This window comes from Gossypium arboreum, chromosome 7 (assembly GCF_025698485.1).
Source record: "Gossypium arboreum isolate Shixiya-1 chromosome 7, ASM2569848v2, whole genome shotgun sequence".
Classification (NCBI taxonomy): Eukaryota; Viridiplantae; Streptophyta; class Magnoliopsida; order Malvales; family Malvaceae; genus Gossypium; species Gossypium arboreum.
The window spans coordinates 36,084,982-36,096,098 of NC_069076.1; the positions used below are offsets into that span (position 1 = coordinate 36,084,982).

Consider the following 11,117-nt stretch of genomic DNA (forward strand, 5'->3'; position numbering starts at 1 on the left):
TCGGGACTAAATCAGAAACAATCAGAAAGTTTAGGAAAAAGTCAAAAAATTTGAATTGCAGGGGTCACACGGCCGTGTGACTCACACGGATGAAACACACACCTGTGTCTCATGCCGTGTGACTCACATAGCTGAGACACATGCCCATGTCTCAAGCCATATGGACATTTTAAATAGGGACACACGGTCGTGTCCCAGCCCGTGTCCATGCCTGTGTAACTCTCTGACTTGGGTCACACGGCCAAGCCACACGCCCGTGTGCTAGGCCATGTAACTCTCGAAATGCAACCTTTAAAAATCTACAGGGGACACATGACAGTGTTGCATGGCCGTGTCACAGATGGCCGAGACACACGCCTATGTCTTAGGTCGTGTAGACAAGAAATAGGCTAAATTCAAGCTATTTCGTTCACCCAATTCTATTATATCCTTACAAGCCACTTGCACATATGATCAAGCCATTAAAACATGTTCAAACATGCATAAAATGACCAATCTCAAATGACCAAATTCCATACAACCAATATGCCATAAAGGCAACTCAAGCACATACATTAAACATACCTAAACATGTGCATATTTAACCATTTATCAATTAACTTGTTTCCCTATCAAAACATATCAAAATGATCTTACCATTTGAACCACTTCTCACATGCATTATAACCATTTAAGTGTCACCAATCTAGCCATTTCCAAATGGTTCCCACAACCAACATATATACATACCAGATTTATGTCTAAAAGGTCATAGCTCAACCAAACATACTTGACTAAATTCCATATCAAAACATGCCTTAAATGATCACCTTGCAACCATGCCAACACTTACCACTTTGGGCATAAACCATGCATCAATTTGATCTTATAAACACCAATCATAAAGCATCAAAGTACCAAAAGCACACCAACCATCAATGCATCAAAATGATATAGGTTTCACAATTTAAAAGAAACATTACATGCTAAAATCATTAACTAAACATTAGACATAAGTCCATCTATACATGCTATTATAACCATGACCAAAGCATCAAAATCTACCTATAAAATTGATGCATAATGTAACACCCCTTACTTGTATCCTATGCCAGGACAAGGTACAAGGTATTACCAATCTTTGACATAAATTTTAACAAGAACTGAGCCATACAAATTTCATCTGATCTTAAAGACATTCAAACATAAACACAGTATCCCTACTACGGACCTACATGGCCCTTATCATGCTTCAAGGGTGGTTCGGGACTAAACTGAGAACTTCTAAAAATTTTACAATACTTAGAAAAATTCTCCAAGTTTAGAGAGTCACACGCCTGTGTGGGTAGCCCGTGTGATGTTCACATGCCCGTGTGGTTAGGACACACCTGTGTCCTCAACCCATGTAACTCTCTATTTATGACATCAACATTAATTAAAGGTCATATGACCAAGTCACACGCCTGCATGCTAGGCCATGTGGAAAATTTAATTTTCGCATTTAAGGTGCAAACTTCACATGGCCTGGGCACATGCCCATGTCCTGAGGATGTGTCTTCCACACGGTTGAGACATACGGTTGTGTCTCTACCCGTGTGTTTACTACCATGAATTCTGACTTGTAAAACTAGGGTGTAGGGGACACACGGCCGGACAACACACCCATGGGGATGACAGTGTGTCACACACGGCCTAGACACAGGCCCGTGTGTCTACACATGTGGACAACTTTGAGGCTATTTTCTAAACCCTTTTTGTCACTGTCACTAACACATGTAGCCTCACATATGCCAATGGTGATTACCATGGCATAAATGGGTTACTTAAACATCCATAGCTTTAACTTGTGCATAACAATTACATGCCGAAGTATACATATTTGGGACTTCATAAATTATTTGGTTAATTCAAAACATTTCCTTACTATAAACCATGCTATAATCTAAGTAAGTGATACCAATCATCCATCATACATAGATTCCAAATTTTATCATTCATTGTCAACAACCAACTCATCACACACCTCAAGGGTAATAACACATCTCATGCATGCATCAATAATTAGGGTTACAACCCAATAATCAATATGAGCCATACTTCATGGCCATATACAAAATGAATTAGTATACCAATATGAGCCATCACTTTGGCTAAAAAATATGACACATATAACAAAAATACTAAGACCCCTATACATGCCATACTTAACTGTAATAACCAAATATACCCCAAAAGATCTATTGATAGTGTGACTTGAGCTTTGATGTCTACGATCCCCGAGCTAGCTTGGCAATGCTAAGAAAAAGGGAAAAGAGAAAGGGGTAAGTATAAAGATTTGTAAGTTGTATGTAACTAATAAACAACCTAGATCATACAATTTCATGAATTAAGCATGCTACTAATTACCTCCACATTATGAGTTTACACAAAATGGACATAGTGAGAGTTGACAATAAATATCATTGAACTTTATAATTCATCTTACTCTTTCTTCCTCATGCTAAATTTTTTGTCATGAATCAAATCCCATACTCATGAGGATTATGTACATACCTGTGCTACCCACAACTTATTCATATTTTTCCATCTCTTAACCTTGATCTTGAATGGCCCATTGAACCACTTGGAATACGGAAGGATGTTCGGAACTATCATACACCAAGTAGGGTGTCAAAGCCATGTCCTAGACATGGTCTTACATGGAACCACACATTCATGCCATATCCCAGATATGGTCTTATGTGAAGTCTTGAATCGGTGCCAATGCCATGTCCCAGACATGGTCTTATATGGGACCTCATTTCGATGCCATGTCCCAGACATGGCCTTATACTAAATCACTTAACGATGCCGAAGCCATATCCCAGATATGGTCTTACACAGGATCTCATATCAATGCCGATGCCATGTCTCAGCCATGGTCTTACATGGGATCTCATTAATCATGGTGTCATGACATCCAAAATCCAAAGTATTCCTTAGGGTCCCCCTAGATTCTCGAGATACAAAGCTATCATCAAATTGTCATTGATTCATCTCAAGTCCAATTTCCATAAGGGCATATACACACATTTCATACAACATCAAGCATTAAAATACATGATAATGAAATTGTTGAATTACTTACACACAACATACCTCGGTCCCAATGTGACAGCCCTAAAGTGACCCTAGTCGAAAAGCGGTTTCGGGACTGCTAAACCGAGTCACCAAATTATTTGAATATGATATCTATTGTCTAAAATATGTGATTATGAATGTGTGAAGGTTTTAAGCTTCGATTTAGTAAATTGCATGTGAAATTAGTCGATAGGACTTATGTGTGACACTTTTGAAATGTGATAGGTAAATCTATAAGGATCTATTAGTGCATGTAATCAAAGGGGTGGACTTGCATGTCAATTTCCTTCTTTTTAATTGCTAGTGGCCGGCCATGACAAAGGGTGATGGGCAAAACATGTCATAAAACATGTTGTGACAATGGTGTATGTTAGGAAAAAAATAAAATAAGGAGTATGGGTAATAAAGAAATGGGAAAAGAAAAAGAGAATGGTGTGAGTGTTCCCCCCCCCATTGCCGTGAGTTGAGGGAAAGAAGAAAAAAAAAGTGTCCATCATTTTTCACTTCTTTTGGCTGAAAATTCTAAGGAAGAAAGAAAACAAGTTGTGTTCTTTGGTTCTTCTTGGCCGATTTGAGAGGGGGAAGAAAGGAGTGAAGCAATCGGTCATCTTAGGTCGATATTAAGGTAAGGAAGTTGATACTAGTTCTTGAAATCCTAGTTGATTTTGAGTGAGATATCAAGTTATTGTTGGTAACCCATGTTGAAATTGTGATTTTGGAATAAGTAAGGTTTTCGGCTATGGAGATTAATAAGGGTGATGGTTGTGTTTCATGCTAAATCTTGATGATTATGAGTTCCTTTCTTGGGTCTACCTTAGATCCATGAAGTATATTTTTATTTGGTGTTGTTGGAAGTATCAGCCATGGTATATCCATAAGCATGATTTATGCTTATTGCATGATAGGTAAGATTTGTGTTTTGGATATATGTTTATATTTGGTTAAAATCAACTTGTGATTCGGCTCTTGCACATATATATATATATATATGTTTGCACATGATGTATTGGTATGACATATATACTATCTCAAGGTATATATTTACATATGATGATGTAAATGATTGATGCGTATTGAGTTACAATATGTAATGCGTTAGTTAGTAAAATGTATGCCATTTATGTGTGGTATAAAGTATATAATTAGCCTCAACATGGACATGCATATTCGGCCACATGAGGTGGATTGGTGTGCATGCATTCGGTTAGAGGCAAGCATATTGATGCCTTATCTTGGCTTAGATAATCGGCTAAAAGAGAGTGTGGACTATTGTGTTGAGTTAGATTCATGATTTCGTACATATGTGACTTTAATGTCTAATGAATATATATGGGCTAAGTACCTTGAGTTCCTCTTTTTGATACTCAAATGATTAAATCAATTTATTTGTCAATTTAAGCTCAAGAGCAAAGGGGAACTAAATCCGATAAAAGGGAAGGAAAAAGTGGTCGAATAGCCATCGAAATCGTTCGACAACATCCGAAGTAAGTTTTCGAGTAATGGAACTTAGATTATGATTTGATTAGATCATGCTCTTTGTGTGTGGCTATTGAGCCGAAATTTCAAGTGTGATAAGTGTCTTGTGTTTGAGTTTTGCTAATGAAAATGAAATACCAATGTGTCATGATTTTTTGATAAATGTGCATGGTTATTCGAATGATGTCCGGGCTAAGTCCCAAAGGCTTTGTGCTAAGTGACTATATTCGGACTAAGATCCGAAGGCATTCGTGCGAGTTACTAAATCTGGACTAAGATCCGAAGGCATTTGTGCGAGTTACTAAATCCGGACTAAGATCCGAAGGCATTTGTGCGAGTTACTAAATCGGGTTAAGTCCGAAGGCATTTGTGCGAGTTACTATAACCGGGCTATGTCCGAAGGCATTTGAGCAGTAGCTATATCCGGTTAAACTCGAAGGTACGTGATTCGGTAATGAATTAACTTGCTGTAAAATTTCAGTTAATACGCTTGTGAAGTCCCAACAATGAGGTATGTTTCAGTATGTGCTTTGAATTAGTTGAGCCCTTACAAATAAGTATTCGCTCGGTTGATAAATGAGCTCTTGGCCTTTAGCTAAGTTGATCTTTGTGTATGAATATAAGGGTTGGTAATGTGAAGTAAGTATGATATTGAGAATTTGTGCATATGAAATTATCTGTTTAGCTACATGAATGCTATACTTTGGTTGTGTTTAAATTCATGGCTCAAACTTACTAAGCATTAAATGCTTACTCCGTTTCTTTGATTCTCTGTTTTATAGATTTTGGTTCTTCAGCTATCGGACTCGGGATTTTTGAAGTCGAAGTCACCCACACTATCAAAGCTCCTTTTGGTATATTTTTGGTTGAACTTTGAAATGGCATGTATAGGACTACCCTTTTGTTGTAGGTCATGTACCTTTCGGTTTTGTGTAAATTTGGATAGCCATGCGAAAATGGCTTAAGTATACTTTGGGCATGGTATTATAATCATTGTATGTTGTTCATTAAGAGGCATGGAAATGTTTGGAAACGATTAGCCATTGGAATGGTTAATCATGATCATATTTTGTGCTATTTATGTTTAAGGGCTAGTTGAATCATGGAAACTATGAAATAGGTAAAGCCTACCTTAAAGATAGATGCTGACAGCTGCAGTGATGTGGATGTGAAAAATCACTAAAAATAGTCAGAATGGAATTAAATAGTGAATAAATTATGTAAACGAACCTTGACGAGTCTATTTTCATAGGAGAGTAACAAAACGATCATATGAATAGTATGTTAAGTGATATTTAAGTTTTCGTGAGATAGGGCCAGAACGGTTTCTGGAGTCCCTGTTCCGACTTAGGAAATTCATTATAAATTGACCAGAGATAATTAGAAGTCACGCCATATATTTACAGATTCCATTTCGAGTCTAGTTTCCGTAGAAATAAACAGCATCAGTATTGAATCCCTGTACAGGAAGATATCTAGGTCGTAATGCATGAAGGTCAGTGTAGTCGCACCCTGTAACAGGGGAGACTTTGACTAATAAACTGTACTAATTGGCCCTACCAAAAATTCTAGAAAAATATCTGTAGATGGACATATGAGTCTAGTTTCAGGAAAAAATTACTAAACTGATTTCCTAGTTTTGGAACTCAAGATATAATTTTTAAAGTGACAGTGATGCAGTTAGCCAACTGCCTGGAAATTTTTAAAATGGACTGTGAAAATGAATGGTTTAAGCCGTTAACCCCTCGTGTCCGACTCCGGTAGCGGTCTCGGGTACGGGGTGTTACACCCAAAATATTGCTAACTTTACGTTTTAGTCCAAAACCTTACTTTTCCCTCGGTTTAGGTTCGGACTCCGTTTTTCTTGATCTATAATAGCAAATTACACTTGTTTAATTATTACTTGCCTAAATCATTCCATAATCAAAATTTGACAAAATGAAAGTTTTGTCCTGAAACTTTCACAAAATTACAAATTAGTCCCTAAGCTCATATAATAAGATATACTCATTTCCTTTACTATCCAAGCCTAGCTGAATATTTTTTGTACTCATAGTAACCCGCATTACTCATCAAAAATAGATTTTTATCACTCAATTTCACACGTTTTTCAATTTAGCCCTTTTTAGGTGTTTTCATGCAAAACCACTTAGTAAAAGATGTTAAACAGACATCAAGCTATCATATTTCTCCATTAAACATCAAAGAACATGCATGTCACACATGGGAAAAATTTTAAACATAAACCCTACTTCCAAATAAGGGTGGAAATAGGTAAATCAAGCTATGAGATCTTCAAAAATGTAAAGAACATTAAAAACGGGCTAGGGAACACATACTATTAAGCTTGAAAATGTCAAAAACCCTACCTATGGAGAGCTTAGAAATTTTGGCAACCACATAAAGAAGATGAGCCAATTTTTGCTTTAATTTCCTTTTTTATTCTTTTAATTACTAATTGACCAAAATGCCCTAAAGGCCTTTCTTTCAATTTTTTCTTATGCATGTCCATTTTGTCCAAAATTTTAGTAATTGGTCAAATTGCTAATTAGGGCCTTTTAATTTATAATCTAAAGCAATTTTATGCTTGAAGCTTCTAAAACACAAGTTTTGCATCTTATTTAATTTGGTCCTTATGGTTCAATTAGACATTTTACGCATAGAGTTTCTCCATGAAATTTTCACACAAGCATGCATACCTATCATGGGCCTCATAAAAATCATAAAACAATTATTTATATCTCAGATTTGTGGTATCAAAACCACTATTCTGACTAGGTCCTAATTTGGGATGTTATAGATAGTCTGATGGATCTCTGACTAGCTTCCAACCCAATCGTGCTTCTGATAATCTATAAAGTAAGAGAAAGATAACCACACAAGCAATGAATGCTTAGTAAGCTCGCATAAACCATAATGCTTAGTATGGTGCATAAACCATAAGCATAATATTACATTTCAATAATGAAATTTATATGTTAAATATAACTTATACCAATGCCTCGTGATTTATCAAATCATAATCATCAACTCACAAATGAGTAAGTTCGTTAATGTAGTATATATATTGACCATTTATAACATGATAAGATTTCATAAGACATAATATATAATCATCAACCTTTGTATAAGAATATATATCTTTCTATTTACTTACTTTCCATTCCGTCCCCAATGATTACTATAAGTCTAAACAACATTATTAATTCCAAACTCAGTGTATTTATCCATGATATAGGTAGATTCATTCATAGCATAAGCAATTTTCTAACATATAAATACATCATTTATCACATTAAATCTTTTATAAAATCATAATACATCCCAATTACGCACTAGCTATTTAATTCCTTTTTCTTACCCATTCCATATGCAACAGCCCGTTTTTGGGTCAAATTAGAACAGTTGTCTTGGGACCACAAATTTGAGGTAGAAATGTTAATTTTATTATTACCTTAAGGTCTACAGTATCAATGAATGATTGTGTGAAAATTTCGTTAAGAAATTTTATCGATAGAGTGTCCAATTTGACTAATAGGGCTAAATTACAATAGGTGCAAAATATGTGTTCTAGAAGCTAGAGATGTCTAATTCCTATGAAATTTTAAATTAGAGGTCCTTAAATAGTAATTAGACCATTATATTTTAGTATGGACAAAAATGGACATGGTTAGATAAAATTTCAAAGTTTTAAGTGACTAGCATTTTAGTCATTTGGTAAATAAAGACAAAATAACTAAAATAAAAGTGTTAATCTTCTCAAATTAGTCCCCCCACAGCTGAAAATTTCAAGGAGTCCATAGCTAGGGTCTCGGTCACTCCGAGTAAGACCAGGTTTGTCCCATTTTTAATGATTTTTATGTTTTTTAAATTGTATCAACGTAATCTAGCTATTTTAAGGACTAATGTGAAAGAAAATCAAAGTCTAAAATATTACCCATATTGAATATTTGTGTATTTTGATGTTTAATGGTAGAAAATGCATCTTTGGCGTTAGATAAACAACATTTACCAAGTGAATTTTTATGAAAATGTCAAATATAGACCTATTTGTAAAATTTGTAAAATGTGTGTAAAAATATGAATAAATGAAAAATGTAGGCTATTATGAGTGAGGAATAGGTTCTGCTAGGCTTGGGTTGTAACAGTCCAGTTTTGACCGAACAAAGCTAAACAGTGTTTGAACTCGTTACCATAAGGGTCAATTACTACGTGGGAACAAATGACGAAAAATTTCTATTAAAATATTTCCCGCCGGCTAAAACAGCCAAATTATGTAATGATATCTCTTCGTTTGTGCAGATGGACTTAGAAACTCTTTACGATGCATGGGAGAGATACAAGGACTTACTGCGAAGGTGTCCTCACCATGGATTACCTCTATGGTTGCAAGTTCAAACATTCTACAATGGTGTAAACCCCTCGACAAGGCAAATGATTGATGCAATAGCTGGGGAAACTATCAACAACAAAACACTTGAAGAGGCTTACGAATTTATTGAAGAGATGTCATTGACTAACTATCAATGGCAAGTCATGAGGACTAAACCAACTAAAATAGTAGGCGTTTATAACGTCGATTCGGTTACTATGCTATCAAACCAGGTAGAACTTCTAAATAAAAAGATTGATGGTTTACTTTTGTTCTACTCAGGTACATCCAGTAATGAGGTGCGAGACGAATGGAGGAGGGGCATGCACAGAGTATCAACCCTTCAACCCTAGCATCGAGGAGGAACAAGTCCAATAAATGGGTAACAATAACTGTAGATCCCAAAATAACCCATATAGTAACACTTATAATGCAGGTTGGAGGAACCATCCCAATCTCTCGTGGGGCAGTCAAGGAAATCAAAGACTACAACATCCTTCGGGTTTTCAACAACCACCCTATTAATAGGAAAAGAAACCAAACCTTGAAGAGATGCTGTCTAAATTTATCTCAGTGTTAGAAACTCGTTTTCAGAACACCGAGACAGCACTTAAAAATCAACAAGCATTGATCCAAGGGCTCAAAACTCAGATAGGCCAACTTTCCAAACTAATCTCCGAACGACCACAAGGTAGCTTGCCAAGTAATACTGAACCCAACCCAAGGGAACAACTCAACGGGATTAATGTTCAAGATGAAGAAGGATTCGTTGAGCCTGAGCCAGAACCGAAGTAAGAAACTGTGGTGAGCAGAGATCAAGGTGAGGTAGGTCATAATAAAAACAAATCAGTGAATGTCGAATATAAACCTCGTGTGCCATACCCAAATGCGATAAGGAAAGACCGCTGAGATGAACAATTTGGTAAATTTCTTAAACTCTTAAAAAAATTACATATTAACTTACCATTTATTGAAGCTCTATCGCAGATGCCAAACGCAATGAAATTTTTAAAAGAGCTTTTAGCAAATAAATGGAAGTTGGACGAGGAGTTACATGTGGAGCTAAACGTAGTTTGCTCAGCTATTCTACAGAATAAACGACCGAACAAACTGAAAGATCCAGGGAGTTTTATGATTCCTTGCTTTTGGTAGTTTAGATGTTAATAATGCATTATCTAATTTAGGGGCTAGTATTAACGTCATACCCTACAAAATGTTCAAACAATTAGGTCTTAGGAAACCCAAACAGAATAGGATGAGCATTCAATTAGCAAATAAAACTATAAGATTTCCTAGGGGTATTATTGAAGATGTGCTAGTTAAAATCGATAAATTTATATTTCTCGTTGACTTCATTGTTCTAGACATAGAGGAGGATAGCAACACTCCTTTGATTTTAGGACGACCCTTTTTAGTAACTGCTAAAATGATTATTGATGTTGGCATAGGTGAGCTCACACTCCGTGTGGGAGATGAAACAATCACCATTCAAGCTCGCATGTAACGCCCCGTACCCGAGACCGTTGCCGGAGTCGAACACGAGGTGTTAACGGACTTACTTCATTTACTTACACAGTTCATTTTTAAATTTCCAGACAAGCTGGTTAACTGCATCACAGTCACTTTAAAAATCATATCTCGAGTTCTGAAGCTCAAAAACCGATTCCGTAAATTTTTTCTGAAACTAGACTCATACATCTATCTTCAAATTGTTTTCTAGAATTTTTAGTTTGGCCAATTAGTACAGTTTAGTAGTTAAAGTCTCCCCTATTTTAGGGTTTGACTACTCTGACCTTCATGCATTACGACTTAGATATCTCCCTGTACAGGGCTTCAATACTTATGCCGTTTGTTTCTAGAGAAACTACACTCGAAAAGAAATCTGTACATATAGGGCATGACTTCTACTTATCTCTGATTAATTTATAGTGAATTTCCAAAGTCAGAACAGGGGATCCAGAAATCACTCTGGCCCTATTTTACGAAAACTTAAACATCTCATAAAATATGGCTTATATGATCATTTCGTTACTTTCATATGAAAGTAGATTCATCAAGGTTCGTTCACATAATTTATTGACTATTTAATTCCATGTCTACTATTTTTAACGATTTTTCAAATCCACATCACTGCTGCTGTCAGCATCTATTTTTAAGGTAAACTTTACCT

At 35.9% G+C, this 11,117-nt stretch overlaps 1 non-coding gene across 1 annotated transcript; it reads right to left on the reverse strand.

Moving 5' to 3' along the window:
* Window positions 1-8,846: 8,846 nt before the first annotated feature.
* Window positions 8,847-8,951, reverse strand: LOC128296144 (small nucleolar RNA R71). The gene has a single exon (XR_008286693.1). It is a non-coding gene; the product is annotated as a small nucleolar RNA R71 (small nucleolar RNA).
* Between the last annotated feature and the right edge of the window lie 2,166 nt (window positions 8,952-11,117).